A 23,602-nucleotide genomic window follows, 5' to 3' on the forward strand; every position below is an offset into this window, starting at 1 on the left:
CAGCTATGTGCCTGGATGGTAAAAGCTGGAACCTGTGAATGAAATGTTCCCACCTTGGCAAGGTGCTTGGGAGGGGTTGAAGCCTGAACCGACGTATGAGATATTCTGGCTGCGACGAGGTGCTTTTGGGGGTGAAAGTTGGATCCAGCGCAATAAATGTTCTGGCCGCGGCGTGGTGTTTGGGGGTGAAAGCCGGAAGCGGCGCATGAAATGTTCCGGACGCGTTGAGGTGCTTTGGAGAGGTGCCAGATCTGGAGCAAGAGATTGTCATGCTTTTGCGATGGGCTTGAAGGCGGGTGAAAGCCTAAACTGGCGCATGAGATGTTCCAGGCACTGTGAGGTGCTTTGGGGGGTGATAGTCCCTGACAGCTCCTCAAGACTGGCTGCTGCAGAGCACATACCCGGGGACCTGCTCAGTTTGTAAAACTGAGTAACGGGTCCACAGTTAAGGGTCTAATATGTGCTGTAGCATGTATTTGCAATCACTGGGGCAGGAACTGATAAGGATGACTTGTGTTGTCTGTATAGTACTGCATTTATGTGTGTTACGATGTAAGACACATTATTAATAAATATGCATGTATGTCATGAACATATTATCGCGCCTCCTTCTTCTTTTTTTCAGGTAGACCTTCTCCACGAATGAATTGTGATGTCAACTACTTACCCAGCTACGTCTCTGGACTACTGTGACATCATTTTTACTACAGCATATTCCAAACGTCAAATTGCGGGAGCAGCTACCCACAACAGGTAAGCAGGCGCGATAATATCTTCATGGCATACATGTATATTTATCAAATATGTATGGTCTTCCTTAAATTATGTTTAAAGTTTGATAAATTGAGGTCCTTATATTATTTTATGCAGACAGCGAGCCAAATCAGGGCTGATATCAGTGCGGAAGATAGCAGTGATATTGTCTGCATTGCTTTTTTATTGAATGTCAGTAATACTTTTTTCTACTAAAGAAGGTGAAAATAATAAGTTTCACCTACTTTGGTAAAAAAAAAAGTGGTAATTTATAGGCCCCATATACCACTTTCACACCGCTGTACCCTTTCACATTTGATTGGGGTGTAAAAACCGGAACCGGCGAATAGCTTGTTATGTACGCGGCTATGTGCCTGGAGGGTAAAAGCTGGAACCTGTGAATGAAATGTTCCCACCTTGGCAAGGTGCTTGGGGGGTAAAGCCGGAACCGACGGATGAGATGTTCTGGCCACGACGAGGTGCTTTTGGGAGTGAAAGCCGGAACCAACGCATGAGATGTTCTGGCCTGCGACGAGATGCTTTTGGGAATGAAAGCTGGAACCGACGCAGAAAATGTTCCGGCTGCGGCGTGATGGTTGGGGGGTGAAAGCCAAAAACGGAGCATGAGATGTTTCGGCCGCTGTGACGTACTTATTTTCTACAAAAGTAAGTGAAAATGATCAATTTCACCTACTTTGGTAGAAATGACGTGATAATATATAGTCCCCATAAACCACTTTCACACCACTGTACCCTATCACACTTGATTGGGATGTGAAAACTGGATCCGGCAAATAACTTGTCCATATGCAGCTATGTTCCTGGAGGGTGAAAGCTGGAACCTGTGAATGAAATGTCACCGCCTTGGCAAGGTGCTTTTGTGGGTGAAACCTGGAACTGGCACAAGAAATGTTCCGGCGTGATGGTTGGGCAGTGAAAGCCGGAACCGGCGCATGAGATGTACCGACTGCTGCAAGGTACTTATTTTCTACAAAAGTAGGTGAAAATTGTTATTTTCACCTGCTTTGGTAAAAAAAAATGATAATTTTTAGACCCCATATACCACTTTCACACCGCTGTACCCTTTCACATTCGATTGGGGTGTGAAAACCGGAATCTGGGAATAACTTGTACGCAGCTATGTGCCTGGAGGGTAAAATCTGGAACCTGTGATGAAATGTTCCTGACTTAGCAAGGTGCTTGGGGGTTGAAGCCGGAACCGACGGATGAGATGTTCTGGCCGTGACGAGGTGCTTTTGGAAGTGAAAGCTGGAACCAACGCATGAGGTGTTCTGGCCGCGACGGGATGCTTTTGGGAGTGAAAGCCAGAACCGACGCATGAGATGTTCTGGACGCGACGGGATGCTTTTGGGAGTGAAAGCCGCAACCGACGCATAAGATGTTCTGGCCTGCGACGAGATGCTTTTGGGAATGAAAGCTGGAACCGACGCAGAAAATGTTCCGGCTGCGGCGTGATGGTTGGGGGGTGAAAGCCAAAAACGGAGCATGAGATGTTTCGGCCGCTGTGTGGTACTTATTTTCTACAAAAGTAAGTGAAAATGATAAATTTCACCTACTTTGGTAGAAATGAAGTGATAATATATAGTCCCCATAAACCACTTTCACACCACTGTTCCCTATCACACTTGATTGGGATGTGAAAACTGGATCCGGCAAATAACTTGTCCATATGCAGCTATGTGCCTGGAGGGTGAAAGCTGGAACCTGTGAATGAAATGGTACTGTCTTGGCAAGGTGCTTTTATGGGTGAAACCTGGAACCGGTGAAAGGAATGTTCCAGTAGCGGCGTGGTGGTTTGGCGGTGAAAGCCGAAACCGGCGCATGAGATGTACCTGCTGCTGTGAGGTACTTATTTTCTACAAAAGTAGGTGAAAATTGTTATTTCCACCTTCTTTGGTAAAAAAAATGTGATTATTTATAGGCCCCATATATTACTTACACACCGCTGTACCCTTTCACATTCGATTGGGGTGTGAAAATCGGAACCTGGGAATAATTTGTTCCGTACACGGCTATGTGCCTGGAGGGTAAAAGCTGGAACCTGTGAATGAAATGTTCCCGACTTGGCAAGCTGCTTGGAGGGTTAAGCCAGAACCGACGGATGAGATGTTCTGGACGCGACGGGATGCTTTTGGGAGTGAAAGCCGGAACCGACGCAGAAAATGTTCCGGCCACGGCGTAATGGTTGAGGGGTGAAAGCCCAAAACGGAGCATGAGATGTTCCGGCCGCTTTGACGTTCTTATTTTCTACAAAAGTAAGTGAAAATTATCATTTTCACCTACATTGGCAGAAATGAAGTGATAATATATAGGCCCCATATATCACTTTCACACCATTGTACCCTATAACACTTGATTGGGATGTGGAAACTGGATCCGGCGAATAACTTGTCCATACAGTATGCAGCTATGTGCCTGGAGGGTGAAAGCTGGAACCTGTGAATGAAATGTCACCGCCTTGGCAAGGTGCTTGGGGGTAAAGCCGGAACCGACGGATGAGATGTTCTGGCCGCGGCGGGATGCTTCTGGAAGTGAAAGCCGGAACCGACGCAGAAAATGTTCTGGCCACGGCGTAATGGTTGGGGGATGAAAGCCAAAAACAGTATGAGATGTTCCAGCCACTGTGAGGAACTTATTTTCTATAAAAGTAAGTGAAAATTATCATTTTCACCTACATTGGTAGAAATGAAGTGATAATATATAGGCCCCATACATCACTTTCACACCATTGTACCCTATTCACACTTGATTGGGATGAGGAAACTGAATCCGGCGAATAACTTGTCCATATGCAGCTATGTGCCTGGAGGGTGAAAGCTGGAACCTGTGAATGAAATGTCACCGCCTTGGCAAGGTGCTTTTGTGTGTGAAACCTGGAACCGGCACAAGAAATGTTCCGGCGTGATGGTTGGGCAGTGAAAGCCAGAACCGGCGCATGAGATGTACCGACTGCTGCAAGGTACTTATTTTCTACAAAAGTAGGTGAAAATTGTTATTTTCACCTGCTTTGGTAAAAGAAAAGTGATCATTTTTAGACCCCATATACCACTTTCACACCGCTGTACCCTTTCACATTCGATTGGGGTGTGAAAACCGGAATCTGGGAATAACTTGTACGCAGCTATGTGCCTGGAGAGTAAAATCTGGAACCTGTGATGAAATGTTCCTGACTTAGCAAGGTGCTTGGGGGTTGAAGCCGGAACCGACGGATGAGATGTTCTGGCCGTGACGAGGTGCTTTTGGAAGTGAAAGCTGGAACCGACGCATGAGATGTTCTGGCCGCGACGGTATGCTTTTGGGAGTGAAAGCCGGAACCGACGCATGAGATGTTCTGGCACACGACGAGGTGCTTTTGGGAGTGAAAGCCAGAACCGACGCAAGGAATGTTCCGGTCGCGGCGTGTGAGTTACTTATTTTCTACAAAAGTAGGTGAAAATTGTTATTTCCACCTACTTTGGTAAAAAAAAATTGATCATTTATAGGCCTCATATACCACTTTCACACCGCTGTACCCTTTCACATTAGATTAAGGTGTGAAAGCCGGAAACCGACGCATGAGATGTTCTGGCCTGCGACGAGGTGCTTTTGGGAGTGAAAGCCGGAACCGGTGCAGGAAATGTTATAACACTTGATTGGGGTGTGAAAACTGGATCAGGCGAATAACTTGTCCATATGCAGCTATGTGCCTGGAGGGTAAAAGCTGGAACCTGTGAATGAAATGTTCCCACCTTGGCAAGGTGCTTGGGAGGGGTTGAAGCCTGAACCGACGTATGAGATATTCTGGCTGCGACGAGGTGCTTTTGGGGGTGAAAGTTGGAACCGGCGCAATAAATGTTCTGCCCGCGGCGTGGTGTTTGGGGGGTGAAAGCCGGAAGCGGCGCATGAAATGTTCCGGCCGCGTTGAGGTGCTTTGGAGAGGTGCCAGATCCGGCGCATGAGATTGTCATGCTTTTGCGATGGGCTTGAAGGCGGGTGAAAGCCTAAACTGGCGCATGAGATGTTCCAGGCACTGTGAGGTGCTTTGGGGGGTGATAGTCCCTGACAGCTCCTCAAGACTGGCTGCTGCAGAGCACATACCCGGGGACCTGCTCAGTTTGTAAAACTGAGTAACGGGTCCACAGTTAAGGGTCTAATATGTGCTGTAGCATGTATTTGCAATCACTGGGGCAGGAACTGATAAGGATGACTTGTGTTGTCTGTATAGTACTGCATTTATGTGTGTTACGATGTAAGACACATTATTAATAAATATGCATGTATGTCATGAACATGTTATCGCGCCTCCTTCTTATTTTTTTCAGGTAGACCTTCTCCACGAATGAATTGTGATGTCAACTACTTACCCAGCTACGTCTCTGGACTACTGTGACATCATTTTTACGACAGCATATTCCAAACGTCAAATTGCAGGAGCAGCTACCCACAACAGGTAAGCAGGTGCGATAATATCTTCCTGGCATACATGTATATTTATCAAATATGTATGGTCTTCCTTAAATTATGTTTAAAGTTTGATGAATTGAGGTCCTTATATTATTTTATGCAGACAGCGAGCCAAATCAGGGCTGATATCAGTGCGGGAGATAGCAGTGATATTGTCTGCATTGCTTTTTTATTGAATGTCAGTAATACTTTTTTCTACTGAAGTAGGTGAAAATAATAATTTTCACCTACTTTGGTAAAAAAAAAAAGTGATAATTTATAGGCCCCATATACCACTTTCACACCGCTGTACCCTTTCACATTTGATTGGGGTGTGAAAACCTGAACCGGCGAATAGCTTGTTATGTACGCGGCTATGTGCCTGGAGGGTAAAAGCTGGAACCTGTGAATGAAATGTTCCCACCTTGGCAAGGTGCTTGGAGGGTAAAGCCGGAACCGACGGATGAGATGTTCTGGCCGCGGCGAGGTGTTTTTGGAACTGAAAGCTGGAACCGACGCATGAGATGTACCGACTGCTGCAAGGTACTTATTTTCTACAAAAGTAGGTGAACCTTTTTATTTTCACCTGCTTTGGTAAAAGAAAGTGATAATTTTTAGACCCCATATACCACTTTCACACCGCTGTACCCTTTCACATTCAATTGGGGTGTGAAAACCGGAATCTGGGAATAACTTGTACGCAGCTATGTGCCTGGAGGGTAAAATCTGGAACCTGTGATGAAATGTTCCTGACTTAGCAAGGTGCTTGGGGGTTGAAGCCGGAACCGACGGATGAGATGTTCTGGCCGTGACGAGGGGCTTTTGGAAGTGAAAGCTGGAACCGACGCATGAGATGTTCTGGCCGCGACGGTATGCTTTTGGGAGTGAAAGCCGGAACCGACGCATGAGATGTTCTGGCACGCGACGAGGTGCTTTTGGGAGTGAAAGCCGGAACCGACGCAAGGAATGTTCCGGTCGCGGCGTGTGAGTTACTTATTTTCTACAAAAGTAGGTGAAAATTGTTATTTCCACCTACTTTGGTAAAAAAAATGTGATCATTTATAGGCCCCATATACCACTTTCACACCACTGTACCCTTTCACATTAGATTAAGGTGTGAAAGCCGGAAACCGACGCATGAGATGTTTTGGCCCGCGACGAGGTGCTTTTTGGAGTGAACCGGTGCAGGAAATGTTATAACACTTGATTGGGGTGTGAAAACTGGATCAGGCGAATAACTTGTCCATATGCAGCTATGTGCATGGAGGGTAAAAGCTGGAACCTGTGAATGAAATGTTCCCACCTTGGCAAGGTGCTTGGGAGGGGTTGAAGCCTGAACCGACGTATGAGATATTCTGGCTGCGACGAGGTGCTTTTGGGGGTGAAAGTTGGAACCGGCGCAATAAATGTTCTGCCCGCGGCGTGGTGTTTGGGGGGTGAAAGCCGGAAGCGGCGCATGAAATGTTCCGGCCGCGTTGAGGTGCTTTGGAGAGGTGCCAGATCTGGCGCATGAGATTGTCATGCTTTTGCGATGGGCTTGAAGGCGGGTGAAAGCCTAAACTGGCGCATGAGATGTTCCAGGCACTGTGAGGTGCTTTGGGGGGTGATAGTCCCTGACAGCTCCTCAAGACTGGCTGCTGCAGAGCACATACCCGGGGACCTGCTCAGTTTGTAAAACTGAGTAACGGGTCCACAGTTAAGGGTCTAATATGTGCTGTAGCATGTATTTGCAATCACTGGGGCAGGAACTGATAAGGATGACTTGTGTTGACTGTATAGTACTGCATTTATGTGTGTTACGATGTAAGACACATTATTAATAAATATGCATGTATGTCATGAACATGTTATCGCGCCTCCTTCTTATTTTTTTCAGGTAGACCTTCTCCACGAATGAATTGTGATGTCAACTACTTACCCAGCTACGTCTCTGGACTACTGTGACATCATTTTTACTACAGCATATTCCAAACGTCAAATTGCAGGAGCAGCTACCCACAACAGGTAAGCAGGCGCGATAATATCTTCCTGGCATACATGTATATTTATCAAATATGTATGGTCTTCCGTAAATTATGTTTAAAGTTTGATGAATTGAGGTCCTTATATTATTTTATGCAGACAGCGAGCCAAATCAGGGCTTATATCAGTGCGAGAGATAGCAGTGATATTGTCTGCATTGCTTTTTTATTGAATGTCAGTAATACTTTTTTCTACTAAAGTAGGTGAAAATAATAATTTTCACCTACTTTGGTAAAAAAAAAAGTGATAATTTATAGGCCCCATATACCCCTTTCACACCGCTGTACCCTTTCACATTTGATTGGGGTGTGAAAACCGGAACCGGCGAATAGCTTATGTACGACTACGCGGCTATGTGCCTGGAGGGTAAAAGCTGGAACCTGTGAATGAAATGTTCCCACCTTGGCAAGGTGCTTGGGGGGTAAAGCCGGAACCGACGGATGAGATGTGCTGGCCACGACGAGGTTCTTTTGGGAGTGAAAGCCAGAACCGACACATGAGATGTTCTGGCCTGCGACGAGATGCTTTTGGGAATGAAAGCTGGAACCGAAGCAGAAAATGTTCCAGCTGCGGCGTGATGGTTGGGGGGGTGAAAGCCAAAAACGGAGCATGAGATGTTTCGGCCGCTGTGAGGTACTTATTTTCTACAAAAGTAAGTGAAAATGATCAATTTCACCTACTTTGGTAGAAATGAAGTGATAATATATAGTCCCCATAAACCACTTTCACACCACTGTACCCTATCACACTTGATTGGGAAGTGAAAACTGGATCCGGCAAATAACTTGTCCATATGCAGCTATGTGCCTGGAGGGTGAAAGCTGGAACCTGTGAATGAAATGTCACCGCCTTGGCAAGGTGCTTTTGTGGGTGAAACTTGGAATCGGCACAAGAAATGTTCTGGCGTGATGGTTGGGCAGTGAAAGCCGGAACCGGCGCATGAGATGTACCGACTGCTGCAAGGTACTTATTTTCTACAAAAGTAGATGAAAATTGTTATTTTCACCTACTTTGGTAAAAAAAAAGTGATAATTTTTAGACCCCATATACCACTTTCACACCGCTGTACCCTTTCACATTCGATTGGGGTGTGAAAACCGGAATCTGGGAATAACTTGTACGCAGCTATGTGCCTGGAGGGTAAAATCTGGAACCTGTGATGAAATGTTCCTGACTTAACAAGGTGCTTGGGGGTTGAAGCCGGAACCGACGGATGAGATGTTCTGGCCGTGACGAGGTGCTTTTGGAAGTGAAAGCTGGAACCGACGCATGAGATGTTCTGGCCGCGACGGTATGCTTTTGGGAGTGAAAGCCGGAACCGACGCATGAGATGTTCTGGCACGCGACGATGTGCTTTTGGGAGTGAAAGCCGGAACTGACGCAAGGAATGTTCCGGTCGCGGCGTGTGAGTTATTTATTTTCTACAAAAGTAGGTGAAAATTGTTATTTCCACCTACTTTGGTAAAAAAAAAATGTGTTCATTTATAGGCCCCATATACCACTTTCACACCACTGTACCCTTTCACATTAGATTGGGGTGTGAAAGCCGGAAACCGACGCATGAGATGTTCTGGCCCGCGACGAGGTGCTTTTTGGAGTGAAAGCCGGAACCGGTGCAGGAAATGTTATAACACTTGATTGGGGTGTGAAAACTGGATCTGGCGAATAACTTGTCCATGTGCAGCAATGTGCCTGGAGGGTAAAAGCTGGAACCTGTGAATGAAATGTTCCCACCTTGGCAAGGTGCTTGGGAGGGGTTGAAGCCTGAACCGACGTATGAGATATTCTGGCTGCGACGAGGTGCTTTTGGGGGTGAAAGTTGGAACCGGCGCAATAAATGTTCTGCCCGCGGCGTGGTGTTTTTGGGGGTGAAAGCCTGAAGCGGCGCATGAAATGTTCCGGCCGCGTTGAGGTGCTTTGGAGAGGTGCCAGATCCGGCGCATGAGATTGTCATGCTTTTGCGATGGGCTTGAAGGCGGGTGAAAGCCTAAACTGGCGCATGAGATGTTCCAGGCACTGTGAGGTGCTTTGGGGGGTGATAGTCCCTGACAGCTCCTCAAGACTGGCTGCTGCAGAGCACATACCCGGGGACCTGCTCAGTTTGTAAAACTGAGTAACTGGTCCACAGTTAAGGGTCTAATATGTGCTGTGGCATGTATTTGCAATCACTGAGCAGGAACTGATAAGGATGACTTGTGTTGTCTGTATAGTACTGCATTTATGTGTGTTACGATGTTAGACACATTATTAATAAATATGCATGTATGTAATGAACATATTATCGCGCCTCCTTCTTTTTTTCAGGTAGACCTTCTCCACGAATGAATTGTGATGTCAACTGCTTACCCAACTACGTCTCTGGACTACTGTGACATCATTTTTACTACAGCATATTCCAAACGTCAAATTGCAGGAGCAGCTACCCACAACAGATAAGCAGGCGCGATAATATCTTCCTGGCATACAAGTATATTTATCACATATGTATGGTCTTCCGTAAATTATGTTTAAAGTTTGATGAATTGAGGTCCTTATATTATTTTATGCAGACAGCGAGCCAAATCAGGGCTGATATCAGTGCCGGAGATAGCAGTGATATTGTCTGCATTGCTTTTTTATTGAATATCAGTAATACTTTTTTCTACTAAAGTAGGTGAAAATAATAATTTTCACCTACTTTGGTAAAAAAAAAAAAGTGATAATTTATAGGCCCCATATACCAGTTTCACACCGCTGTACCCTTTCACATTTGATTGGGGTGTGAAATCCGGAACCGGCGAATAGCCTGGAGGGTAAAAGCTTGAACCTGTGAATGAAATGCTCCCACCTTGGCAAGGTGCTTGGGGGGTAAAGCCAGAACCGACGGATGAGATGTTCTGGTCACGACGAGGTGCTTTTGGGAGTGAAAGCCAGAACCGACGCATGAGATGTTCTGGCCTGCGACGAGATGCTTTTGGGAATGAAAGCTGGAATCGACGCAGAAAATGTTCCGGCAGCGGCGTGATGGTTGGGGAGTGAAAGCCAAAAACGGAGCATGAGATGTTTCGGCCGCTGTGACGTTCTTATTTTCTACAAAAGTAAGTGAAAATGATCAATTTCAACTACTTTGGTAGAAATGAAGTGATAATATATAGTCCCCATAAACCACTTTCACACCACTGTACCCTATCACACTTGATTGGGAAGTGAAAACTGGATCCGGCAAATAACTTGTCCATATGCAGCTATGTGCCTGGAGGGTGAAAGCTGGAACCTGTGAATGAAATGGTACTGCCTCGGCAAGGTGCTTTTGTGGGTGAAACCTGGAACCGGTGAAAGGAATGTTCCAGTAGCGGCGTGGTGGTTTGGCGGTGAAAGCTGAAACCTGCGCATGAGATGTACCGGCTGCTGTGAGGTACTTATTTTCTACAAAAGTAGGTGAAAATTGTTATTTCCACGTTCTTTGGTAAAAAAAATGTGATCATTTATAGGCCCCATATATTATTTTCACACCGCTGTACCCTTTCACATTCGATTGGGGTGTGAAAATCAGAACCTGGGAATAATTTGTTCCGTACACGGCTATGTGCCTGGAGGGTAAAAGCTGGAACCTGTGAATGAAATGTTCCCGACTTGGCAAGGTGCTTGGGGGGTTAAGCCAGAACCGACGGATGAGATGTTCTGGCCACGATGAGGTGCTTTTAGGAGTGAAAGCCAGAACCGACGCATGAGATGTTCTGGACGCGACGGGATGCTTTTGGGAGTGAAAGCCGGAACCGACGCAGAAAATGTTCCAGCCATGGCGTAATGGTTGAGGGGTGAAAGCCAAAAACGGAGCATGAGATGTTCCGGCCGCTGTGACGTACTTATTTCTACAAAAGTAAGTGAAAATTATCATTTTCACCTACATTGGCAAAAATGAAGTGATAATATATAGGCCCCATATATCACTTTCACACCATTGTACCCTATCACACTTGATTGGGATGTGAAAACTGGATCCGGCGAATAACTTGTCCATATGCAGCTATGTGCCTGGAGGGTGAAAGCTGGAACCTGTGAATGAAATGTCAGCGCCTTGGCAAGGTGCTTGGGGGTAAAGCCGGAACCGACGGATGAGATGTTCTGGCCGCGGCGAGGTGTTTTTGGAATTGAAAGCTGGAACCGACGCATGAGATGTTCTGGACGCGACGGGATGCTTCTGGGAGTGAAAGCCGGAACCGACGCAGAAAATGTTCTGGCCACGGCGTAATGGTTGGGGGATGAAAGCCAAAAACAGTATGAGATGTTCCAGCCACTGTGAGGTACTTATTTTCTATAAAAGTAAGTGAAAATTATCATTTTCACCTACATTGGTAGAAATGAAGTGATAATGTATAGGCCCCATATATCACTTTCACACCATTGTACCCTATCACACTTGATTGGGATGTGGAAACTGGATCCGGCGAATAACTTGTCCATATGCAGCTATGTGCCTGGAGGGTGAAAGCTGGAACCTGTGAATGAAATGTCACCGACTTGGCAAGGTGCTTTTGTGGGTGAAACCTGGAACCGGCACAAGAAATGTTCTGGCGTGATGGTTGGGCAGTGAAAGCCGGAACCGGCGCATGAGATGTACCGACTGCTGCAAGGTACTTTTTTTCTACAAAAGTAGGTGAAAATTGTTATTTTCACCTACTTTGGTAAAAAAAAAGTGATAATTTTTAGACCCCATATACCACTTTCACACCGCTGTACCCTTTCACATTCGATTGGGGTGTGAAAACCGGAATCTGGGAATAACTTGTACGCAGCTATGTGCCTGGAGGGTAAAATCTGGAACCTGTGATGAAATGTTTCTGACTTAGCAAGGTGCTTGGGGGTTGAAGCCGGAACCGACGGATGAGATGTTCTGGCCGTGACGAGGAACTTTTGGAAGTGAAAGCTGGAACCGACGCATGAGATGTTCTGGCCGCGACGGTATGCTTTTGGGAGTGAAAGCCGTAACCGACGCATGAGATGTTCTGGCACGCGACGAGGTGCTTTTGGGAGTGAAAGCCAAAACCGACGCATGAGATGTTCTGGCCTGCGACGAGATGCTTTTGGGAATGAAAGCTGGCACGGACGCAGAAAATGTTTCGGCTGCGGCGTGATGGTTGGGGGGTAAAAGCCAAAAACGGAGCATGAGATGTTTCGGCCGCTGTGAGGTACTTATTTTCTACAAAAGTAAGTGAAAATTATCAATTTCACCTACTTTGGTAGAAATTAAGTGATAATATATAGTCCCCATAAACCACTTTCACACCACTTTACCCTATCACACTTGATTGGGAAGTGAAAACTGGATCCGGCAAATAACTTGTCCATATGCAGCTATGTGCCTGGAGGGTGAAAGCTGGAACCTGTGAATGAAATGGTACTGCCTTGGCAAGGTGCTTTTGTGGGTGAAACCTGGAACCGGTGAAAGGAATGTTCCAGTAGCGGCGTGGTGGTTTGGCGGTGAAAGCCGAAACCTGCGCATGAGATGTACCGGCTGCTGTGAGGTACTTATTTTCTACAAAAGTAGGTGAAAATTGTTATTTCCACCTTCTTTGGTAAAAAAAATGTGATCATTTATAGGCCCCATATATTATTTTCACACCGCTGTACCCTTTCACATTCGATTGGGGTGTGAAAATCGGAACCTGGGAATAATTTGTTCCGTACACGGCTATGTGCTTGGAGGGTAAAAGCTGGAACCTGTGAATGAAATGTTCCCGACTTGGCAAGGTGCTTTTGTGGGTGAAACCTGGAACCGGCACAAGAAATGTTCCGGCGTGATGGTTGGGCAGTGAAAGCTGGAACCGGCGCATGAGATGTACCGACTGCTGCAAAGTACTTATTTTCTACAAAAATTGGTGAAAATTGTTATTTTCACCTACTTTGGTAAAAAAAGTGAAAATTTTTAGACCCCATATACCACTTTCACACCGCTGTACCCTTTCACATTCGATTGGGGTGTGAAAACCGGAATCTGAATATAACTTGTACGCAGCTATGTGCCTGGAGGGTAAAATCTGGAACGTGTGAATGAAATGTTCCCGACTTGGCAAGGTGCTTGGGGGGGTTAAGCCGAAACCGACGGATGAGATGTTTTGGCCACGACGAGGTTCTTTTAGGAGTGAAAGCCAGAACCGACGCATGAGATGTTCTGGACGCGACGGGATGCTTTTGGGAGTGAAAGCTGGAAGCGTCGCAGAAAATGTACCGGCCACGGCGTAATGGTTGAGGGTTGAAAGCCAAAAACGGAGCATGAGATGTTCCGGCCGCTGGGACGTACTTATTTTCTACAAAAGTAAGTGAAAATGATCATTTTCACCTACATTGGCAGAAATGAAGTGATAATATATAGGCCCCATATATCACTTTCACACCATTGTATAATATCACACTTGATTGGGATGTGAAAACTGGATCCGGCGAATAACTTGTCCATACAGTATGCAGCTATGTGCCTGGAGGGTGAAAGCTGGAACCTGTGAATGAAATGTCAGCGCCTTGGCAAGGTGCTTGGGGAAGCCGGAACCGACGGATGAGATGTTCTGGCCGCGGCGAGGTGTTTTTGGAATTGAAAGCTGGAACCGACGCATGAGATGTTCTGGACGCGACGGGATGCTTCTGGGAGTGAAAGCCGGAACCGACGCAGAAAATGTTCTGGCCACGGCGGAATGGTTGGGGGATGAAAGCCAAAAACAGTATGAGATGTTCCAGCCACTGTGAGGTACTTATTTTCTATAAAAGTAAGTGAAAATTATCATTTTCACCTACATTGGTAGAAATGAAGTTTCAGAGAAGCAGCGCTGGTGTCACAATGAATAGATTGAACAACTTTATGGTGAAAAAACAATTTATATCACAAAGATAAATAAAAACATTACATACATTTGCACATGACAATATCGCACAATAAAAATGTTAAAAAGAAGGTCTCACTCTTTGATTGGATATGGATCCGTAAGGGCCAATGCCCTATTGAGTATCAGTCCAGATTGGAAAGTGCACTTAACCAATGGTATATCTGCCGATTGGGAAGATGAATGGGGAAAAGATTTTGGGGGACAATTCACCGGTCCTCTCTATGTTCACGGATAGATGGTAGTAGCCGCTGGAGGAATCAATGGAGAAATGTCCGTATTTTATCCCTCTATTGGCTTTCAGAGAAATTGGTATTCAATACCCCATTTGGGTACCTCCCATATATGAAATTGCAGTGAATGTTGTAAGCACTGAAGGAGGGTGGGCAGGAATTCTCCAACCTGGACTAGGTTTGATAAAGGGGGGATGGCAGAACCTCTAACAGGTGGCTATGATGGTGTTGGCTCACCTGGAGGAAAAAGCTGCTGGTTGCCCCTGGTCACTATTGTGGTGGAGAGTTATCAGTCCCGCTTGAGGTATTTGATGAGGGACCACTGTCTCATACAGGTGGCTATGGATGGCGGGGCTCACCTGGAGTTCAGTGTCCTGTAGAGGTCTTGGAGGGTGGATCAGAGTTGAAATTCCCAAAAGTAGGCAGACGATGGACTGGATGGTAATATGGGTCCAATCTGTAGGAGTGAGAGGCTGCAGCTGACGCGTTTCGCCACTAGCTTGTGGCTTTTTCAAAGGTGGCTTCTAGTGTGGTGGCTAGGGGTATATATACCCATACTAATGAGTAGCCAATTGACATTCAATCAGAGTAATAATACATTACAATCATAATTTCAATGTTTAATCATAAAGTAGGAGACAAACATACTGATATAGTAGGTATAATACCATAAAACATTTAATATTCCCAGTGGGTATCTGTTAAATCATGAAAATATATTGTGTTAATAATTATCACTTCCGGGTCAAAAGGTCACTTTGTTCCCCGCAAGTAACACAGTTATGGACAGAGGGGAGGACATTTGGTACTAAGATTGACAGTCTAGGTTGGAAAACGAGTCCTCAGTTAGCTGCCTCTGTGTTATTTTCTAAGAAAACGATATTCGTAAGCTTGGATTCATAGCGATATATGGGTGGAACGCATATGCGTTCCACCTGCCGAGAATGACTTCCCGCTTCCGCCGGAAGCTCAGTGGTTGTATTGGCCGGAATTCGGCCATATGACACGTGTACTAACACGTGGTCCGGGCTTGACAAGCCCTAATTTGTCTAGATGCGGTGACGCTGTATACCCGCGTCATCGCATCTTTAGGTGGTATGTTATGCGTCACTTCCGGGGGAGCGGAGCCAGTCGCCATAGAGATGGAATTTGTTTATCATGGATGGGTGCAGTATTAGAACTGCCCCTTTATTTGAACAAAAGCAACTTTATTTTAACACATGAATGTTACACTCGTATATCGTTTTCTACTATTAACCCCTGCCCATAGCGAAAAAAAGTCATTATTTTTCTGGGGAGCATTATTAGTAAGCAATTTTGCGTATATACACAGCAAGGTCATGGGGATGAAAATAAGTACAATATATATAAAAAAAGGTAATAATATTTGATATGGTAGAGAGGGTAAATATATAGGACTTCACATATCATCTTATTATATATGGAAAGAGATGCACAAATACAAATAATAATAATAGAAAAATAAAAAAAAAATATATAAAAATATATAAAAATATATACACATATATATCCAACATATAACCTAAATGGTATTTTATTATTTACAAAATAACGTTAATTGGTGGATGTATGAAGACATAATTTATACGGTATAATTTTATATATATATATAGCAGTACATTATGGAGAGACTCTTTTTATAGTTTATCACCATATAGCTTTTGTGGTGGTTTATCCAGGCTAATATTGTATTAAAAAAAGGGGGGGGGGGTAGGGTCTAAACTAATTTATACTAAAAGAGGGGGGGTCTTATCGATATTATATAAGGATTCTTTATATTGAAGAAGGCCCGCTGTTGTCCTTCATGGACATATTATTATCTTCGACACCTACACATAGTCACATGGTACAATCCATTAAATGATACAGAACCAGACAAGGAAAGCAATAATTGTTCTATAATACTATGTTTAATTCCATTGCCTAATTTCGTTGCCTTTTTTAATACAATATTTGACATCCCTTTTTCTTTCTTTTCAAAGGTACAAGAACCATGCCAGTCCAACGCACGAAAATCGTGGTGGGCAACACCCACACCCTAAAGTCTCCAGTTGGGATTGTGCGCATTCTGGCAGCCATCGTTGCCTGCGTTACGTTCAGCTTGGTTGTGCACAGAGGAGGTTGGGGCAGTGGAACCGGAGACTTTTGCATGTTCTCCTGGTGCTTCTGTTTCGCTGTCACTATAATAATCCTTGTGGTGGAATTTACAGGGGTGCAAAACCGGATGCCAGTGTCTTGGAAAAACTTCCCCATCACTTTTGCTATGTTTGCTGTGTTGATGTGCCTCTCTGCCACCGTTCTGAACCCACTGTTCTACTTGGAAGACAAAAGTTACGGCAGCGAGAGGCGCACCTACCAGATTGTGGCTGTAGTGTTTTCCTGTCTCACCACGCTGGCATATATCATTGAGGTGTCTTTAACAAGAGCCCAGCCGGGAGAAGTAACTGGATACATGGCAACTGTTCCTGAACTTTTAAAAGTTATAGAAAGCTTCATTGCCTGTGTTATTTTTGTCTTCATTTCAGATCCCCCGCTGTACACCAAACATGATGCACTTAAGTGGTGCTTATCTGTTTACTGTATTTGTTTTATCCTGTCTGTTTTGGTGATTATTTTATGTCGGGGAATGTACCAGTTGGTTGCCCTGTACTTTTGAGAAGTCTCTCAGTGCCTACGTCCTCCTTTCTGTCCTGTTTTATGCTTCCGCCCTGATCATCTGGCCAATCTTCCAATTTGACTCAAAGTACAGGGGAACCACACAACGTCCAAACGAATGCAGTCGCTATTCAGGTCGGAGTGGATTATGTAATTGGGATAAATTAGTAGCCATTGCTGTTCTGACAGCTGCCAATCTCATAGCTTACATTATAGATCTTGTTTATTTTCGTCAGTGTATACTGATCTCTTAGGTTTTTCATTCGACCATGTTCTGCTTGCTATTTGACCAAAACAGAATTAACCCTTTGAGTGCCAAGTGAATTTCTCAAAATAGGTATGAAAATGACCAAGCCAACATTGTTATTCATCATGATGGGCTGTAATGTTTACCTTATATAGGAAATAGAATCTTTTTTTTTCACACAACATTTTTTATTTGAATTTTATATAACAATGAGAGCGAGGCGGATATTTTGAACATCGCTCACAGAGATGTTGCCACTCAAAAGGTTAAAGGGAATATGTAATCCAGGATCATGACTGTCGGTCCGTCCTGACAGTCATGATCCTGGTCCGTTTCCATTTTGATCGACAGCAAATCGGCAGGCGGGATTAAACATTGGTGAAAAAGGGGGCGTGTCCGCGTAAACGGCCATGGATTGTTGATATACGGCCATGATCGGGACAATCCACTTCCGTTATCGGCAGAACGGGCCTGACAGCTTTTAAAGTCGAGCTTGTTCTGCCATGATGCCTCTTCAATGCTGTCAGTAAAGACAACATTAATTAGGTATCCGCCGCTATTTCCCCCATCGGAAATAGCGGTGGAGGATTGCATATCCCCCTAAATCACTAGTCAGAGAACATACAGTTAAAAGTTCTATGCTTATCTATTCCTGTAACATTATGGGGGAAATTTACCAAAATGGATTCGTAAAAAATAGGTGTATTCGTAGGCAGAAATACACCTATCTTTTACACATTTGTATTTTCGGGATTTACAATCCCGAAAATACAACAATTCGTATTTCTAATGATGGAACATTCGTATTTGTATTTACAAATACGAATGTCTACACCATCGATAGAATACGACAGAAATCACCATTCAAAAGAATGGTGGTTCCTGATGTACTAAGCAGTCGTATTGATAATACAGCTGCTAATTGGCACACAAATACGACAGGAAAATACACCTTGCTTTCCCTGTCGTATTTGGCTTTAGCCTGCACGGATCAGTCAGATCCGTGCAGGCTTCAGTGTAAAAAAATAGAAAAATAAATATAAAAAAAAAAACGGCGTGTGGTCCCCCCCACAGCTGTAACCAGCACCAGGCTGAAAGAGCCGGGGCCGGTAATTAAAAATCAGGGAACCCGACAAATAGGGGTTCCCCGATTTTTAACAACCAGGTCCGGGGCTGGTTCCCAAAATACGGGGGACAAAGTGACTAGGGGTCCCCCGTATTTTAAGAACCAGCCCCAGGCCAAACCGGCCAGCAGGGTAATGCCACAGCCGGGGGGAGACTTTTTATACAAGTCCCCCCGGCCAAAGCATTAACCCTACCGACCAGTCAGCCTGGCCAGGGGTCCTGGGGGAGTGGGGACCCCCCCCAATAAGGGCCCCCCCCCCTCCAGGACTTACCTGACCAGGCTGAAGCCTGGTGCTGTCCCCGATGCCCCTGGGCGGTGGGCATCGGGCTGATTCTGGTGTAAAAAATAGAATAATAAACTATTGTTTTAAACTGTAGAACTATGAGTCCCAGCAAGCCTCCCCTGCAAGCTGGGACTTGGTGAACCACAAGTCCCAGCCTGCGGGGCATTAAATGGCCCGCTGGGTCTTGTAGTTTCACAGTAAAAAAAATAGTTAAATAAAAACACACTGACACCTGTAAAATAAAAGTTTAATACATACATTACACACACACTGATACTTACCTATCTTGATCCCGTAGGTAGGTCCCAGAGTCTTGATCCGGTGCCTTGTCCTGGTTCCGGATCCATGTCGCCATTCTTCTTCATGTCGATCTTCATGTCGGCGTCAGGTCCGGGTCCGAAGAAATCCATGGTGGACCTGTGGAAGGAAATCCAACTCACCCAGGTCCTCCATGGAAGTTCTTCTGGCTTGGTCCGACATTGTCCAGGCATTCTTCCTTCTTCTTCCATCTTTTGGCTTCTTCTTTAAGCTGCCGGGCGACTCCAGCAAACTCCCCGTCTGTCAGAGCTGCAGAGATGTTTCCTCCTCGGTGTCTGGACTAAGAATGAATTCTAGCCAATCAGGAGCCGACTTTACTGGCTCCTGATTGGCCGCTGAGGTTTGGGCACAGTGCAACTCATACAGAAGGCAGAGGAGCACAAAAAAGTGTCTAAAAGGCAGATACTGTAGTGTTCATTCTAGCACCCGCTATCTTTGAAAACCCATGCAGTTCCTCTTCCTTGCCTGGGGTGTCGCTGTCTGCTGTGGTGTTTCTAGCACAGTTCGGGTTTGCATATCAGTGCACAGACCACACTGTGCTAGAAGCACTACAGCAAACAGCGACACCCCAGGCAGGGAAGAGGAACTGCACAGGTTTTCAAAGATAGCGGGTGCTAGAATGAACACTATCTGCCTTTTAGACACTTTTTTGTGCTCCTCTGCCTTCTGTATGAGTTGCACTGTGCCCAAACCTCAGTAATATTTGTGCTTTATAGCATACACACACTTTCTTTTGTGTCCTTTTTCTTTGATTCCTTTGGAAAACAACCATGTTGCAATTGCATTGTTTTTTTCCAGGTCACTTGGCAGATGAATATTTATATATTTAGCCTTTTCCCAGTATTGGCATACACATTTTCTATTGTTCACTTTATAGTGTCCTCATCCAAACCTAAAATTAGCTCTGTGCTACACATGCAAAGTTTAATTTTGTTTTGCACGAACTGTATCGTTAGTATATGCTTTTTGTACACCAGTGCCTCCTAAATAATATTGTAAACCTTTAAATGTATGCTTTTGTTATTGTTTTTTACCTGAAGTATTATTTTTGTGTATCTCTACTTGTGCTTTTTAGAAAAGATAAATAAATACATTGGTGTATAAACCTAGACGATGTTTATTTGCATGATACTTTTATAAAAAAAAATTTAAATTCGATAATTTTTTATTTGGTTTTGCATAACAAACAACACGAAACCCCCCCACATACATGGTATAGTTGAAATGTATATCAGACAGAATCACTAAGCTAAACATACATTGTACAAATTGTTGATGTTCAAAAGGAGAACATGGATGAGCCAGGATTATTTATACATTCACAATATTCCAGAACATCTCAGGATGTATATGTATATACCCGAGGGCGCCTACTCGGGCATAGTTTGAGTTTCCCATACAATTAAAACATAAACATGTTCGCTCAGAACTGGCTCATCTAGGAGGAGCTAATTTGCCAATCATTGCATTGGTTGTCAGTAGAAAGTGATTCAGCAGTACTAGCTATACCAGCCAAACGATTCGGTCCAATCCTATTAGTATATGTCATAAAAAATAACAACCCCCCAAAACACCCAAAGCAACCCACCTATATAACCCCCCTCCCTGTACTACCCAACCCCAACTAGGGTGCACTTGGATCCCTGAACTGTACCCCCCCCTCCCCCCGGCTATCTATCTAACTATTCCCTTCCCCCTCCCAACTTGACCAACCCCCCCCCCTTGCTAATACAGGATATTGTATCATAGTAAATGTAGCAACTTGGGAGCGTAACCCCCAGACTCCAAAGGCATCAGATCAAACAAAAAAAGAAAAAAATTCAGCCTCCCGATGAAATATGTCAGACCACATTATATCCAGTTACCTAATCTAAACGGATATATATAATAGGCATTTTGTGTTAGGGATACAAGGAGACATTAAACACAGGCATCAGCAAAATGTATACATAAGACTATAACGGTGAATAACATAAATGGCATGGTAGAAAGAGAGATACGAAGGTAATCAGGACTAAGAGGGGTGAAAAAACATATTAAGCCTCCATGCATTGTGTGAATCTAGTCCGGCCAGTCCTTCAGTCCCAGAAAGGAGGCATACGTGGCATGTAGAAGGGGATTATGCACCCACTTGCAAAGAATGATCAGGAGCTTCGAGTATAGATTCGGATATATCCCCTCGTTATCAGGACCTAGATGGGTATGACATAGTAGATGAGCAGATCCAGATAGGACCATCAAGCAGGATTTCCCCGGGGTTTGGGGGGTCCCAGCTTCTTCACGTACCGCCTCAGGGTGACGACAGGGCGGCAAAGCATCCACACAGTCTGTCTCTAGTGTGTAGTCCTTCGAAGGATGCACAGAGGCTGTATCCAGATGATTCTGGTACTTATAATCCATGGTTATGGAGCACTCCCCTTGGGTACATGAAGCCCCATTCCCAACCAAGAAGGTAGCAGGAACATGGTCTTGGGTTGTAAAAGCAGTGTTTTCAATAGGAGGATTAGCAGGAGCAGATGAAGTATTATACACACAGGCATGGACTGCAGACAGCTCCCGGCACAGTCTATCAGTAGAGTCGTTTATAGCCTGCAGTATGCTTTGTAGAGGATTCATGATTTTAGTAGCAGGTCTACACTTATCCTGAGTCTGACTTAGGTACAGTCCACCTGCCTGAATAGGGGTATTTTTAAGCAGGGATATTGGTGGCTAATATATATCACAAGATCGGCAATATTAGGTGACAGAGGAGACCCAGCAAATCAGTGCCGACAACAGAAGGACTTTGTAGCGTTCAAGAGGGCCGCGGACCTCACCTCCCCAGCTCCAGATAAATTATGAGTACCTGTGGGTCCCTGCATATGCAGGAGTAATGTTGCAGCGGTACCTCAGATCCAGTGTCCGACGAGCGGGACCGTGCCGGTGCCTCCGGCCGGCCAAGCAGCACGCCTCAAGAGAAGCGGCTCCCGCTCATTGCCGTCAGTCCACCGGAGAGTCAACGGCCGCCCCCTCCCGCTGACACACCGGACCGGGCAGCAGCGCAGATGAGTTGTGGGGTCGCACCTCAGGAGCACCAGAGCTGCCGGAGGATCCAAGATGTAAAACAGTAAAATTTGGTTTGTTTCCGATTGCCCTTTCAAATAACAAAATTCCCTAACAGCCCTGGTCAGCTACGTCAAGAAGTGGTGGGTAATTTGTAGAGATTAGCAGGTTTGGATTCCTAGAAACGAAACCGACCGGAACCTCCACATTACCATAAACTCACCATCTGGTATCTTCATGCCTGACACTTTATAAACTTGATTCATAACTTAACCTTAACTTAACACTAAATATAAAGACACAGACACAAGTGCTGGCGGCACCAAAGAATGGTCAAGAAAGGAAAAGTGGGGGTAAAACTCACCATACCATACATATACCGATCACTCTCCCTGCACAACCACCCTTGCAAATGGTGTGTCCATCTCCTGTGCAGAAGCATGGTTCATGACAATCGATGTCGGGGGGAGTGCACCCACTATCTACATACTCACACAACTACTCAAGATGACCTTTCTTTACCGCCGCCGCAGAAAAAGAAATAGGGATGATAGTGCCCCTTTTCAAGGCATTGGTGAGACCACACTTCTATGTCCAGTTCTGGGCACCGCACATTCAAAATGACATAAATGAATTGGAACAGGTACAGAGAAGGGTGACTAAACTAGTGAAATGTCTTGAATCACTAGAATACAAAGATAGGCTAACCAAGCTGAATATGTTTTCACTGGAGAAACGGAGGTTCAGAGGAGATATAATTAGTATGTTCAAATACAGGATTGGGAATGAAATGTTCAGTGTCAGGACTATACTTAGTACACACAGGCATGAGGCTCCAGGAAAGGAATTAAGAGGATTCTTTACCATTAAAGTAGTGAAATTCTGGAACAGATTGCCGGAAGAGGTGGTTGCAGCAACTACTGTTAATGAATTTAAATCAAAACTGGATACATTTATGGGCACTAAGGGAATCACATAAATATGACTTACTCAAGTCAGTAGCTACATGTCACATAGATTGACTGACGTCAATTTAGTTGTATGTACAATACTCTATCAACAGTACTCTATCAACAATTACAAAGGAAGTAACATTAACATACAAGTAATCAACAAAAACATAGGACAAACTCCACTTAATAGTATGTTAAAATGCTGGCATCCGCCCTAAAGTCACCCTTCTCCAAGAGATGAAGAAAGTCCACTAGGGAGGCCTATGGCTAAGCCATGCAAGAGTATCTCTCCAACCCCTTCTGCACTAACTGACAGAAAATTAAAAATATACGTATAAAATTGAACATCTTTCAATGGAGAAACCAAAAAGGCACATGAGTAGAATAAGGCAAAGTGGGTAGAGTAATATGGATTTGCCAGTGAGAATATTAAACGCAGGCTTCAAAAGGTAGTGAGGTCAGCCGAAAAGATCATTGGGCTGACCTTCCCCCTGTCCAGGACCTGTATCTGTCCCAGGCATAGCAGCAGGCAATGAAGACAGTAACGGGCCAGCTACATCCTGGCCACAACTTGTTTAACCAGCTGCCATTAGGCAGGCGATATTGGGCCATACCTGTCAAGTCTACCGGGAGCCTAAGAAGCAATTTGGGG

The 23,602-nt window shown here is 44.8% G+C and overlaps 1 pseudogene across 1 annotated transcript; it reads left to right on the forward strand.

Moving 5' to 3' along the window:
- The first annotated feature begins 9,525 nt into the window (after nt 1–9,525).
- Nucleotides 9,526–19,333, forward strand: LOC146056823 (myeloid-associated differentiation marker homolog; annotated as a pseudogene). The gene is made up of 2 exons (XR_014469423.1): nt 9,526–9,685; nt 16,309–19,333. The product of XR_014469423.1 is annotated as a myeloid-associated differentiation marker homolog (transcript).
- Nucleotides 19,334–23,602: the final 4,269 nt, after the last annotated feature.

Source organism: Crinia signifera, unplaced genomic scaffold (genome assembly GCF_055691185.1).
Source record: "Crinia signifera unplaced genomic scaffold, ASM5569118v1 HAP2_SCAFFOLD_93, whole genome shotgun sequence".
Taxonomy (NCBI): domain Eukaryota; kingdom Metazoa; phylum Chordata; class Amphibia; order Anura; family Myobatrachidae; genus Crinia; species Crinia signifera.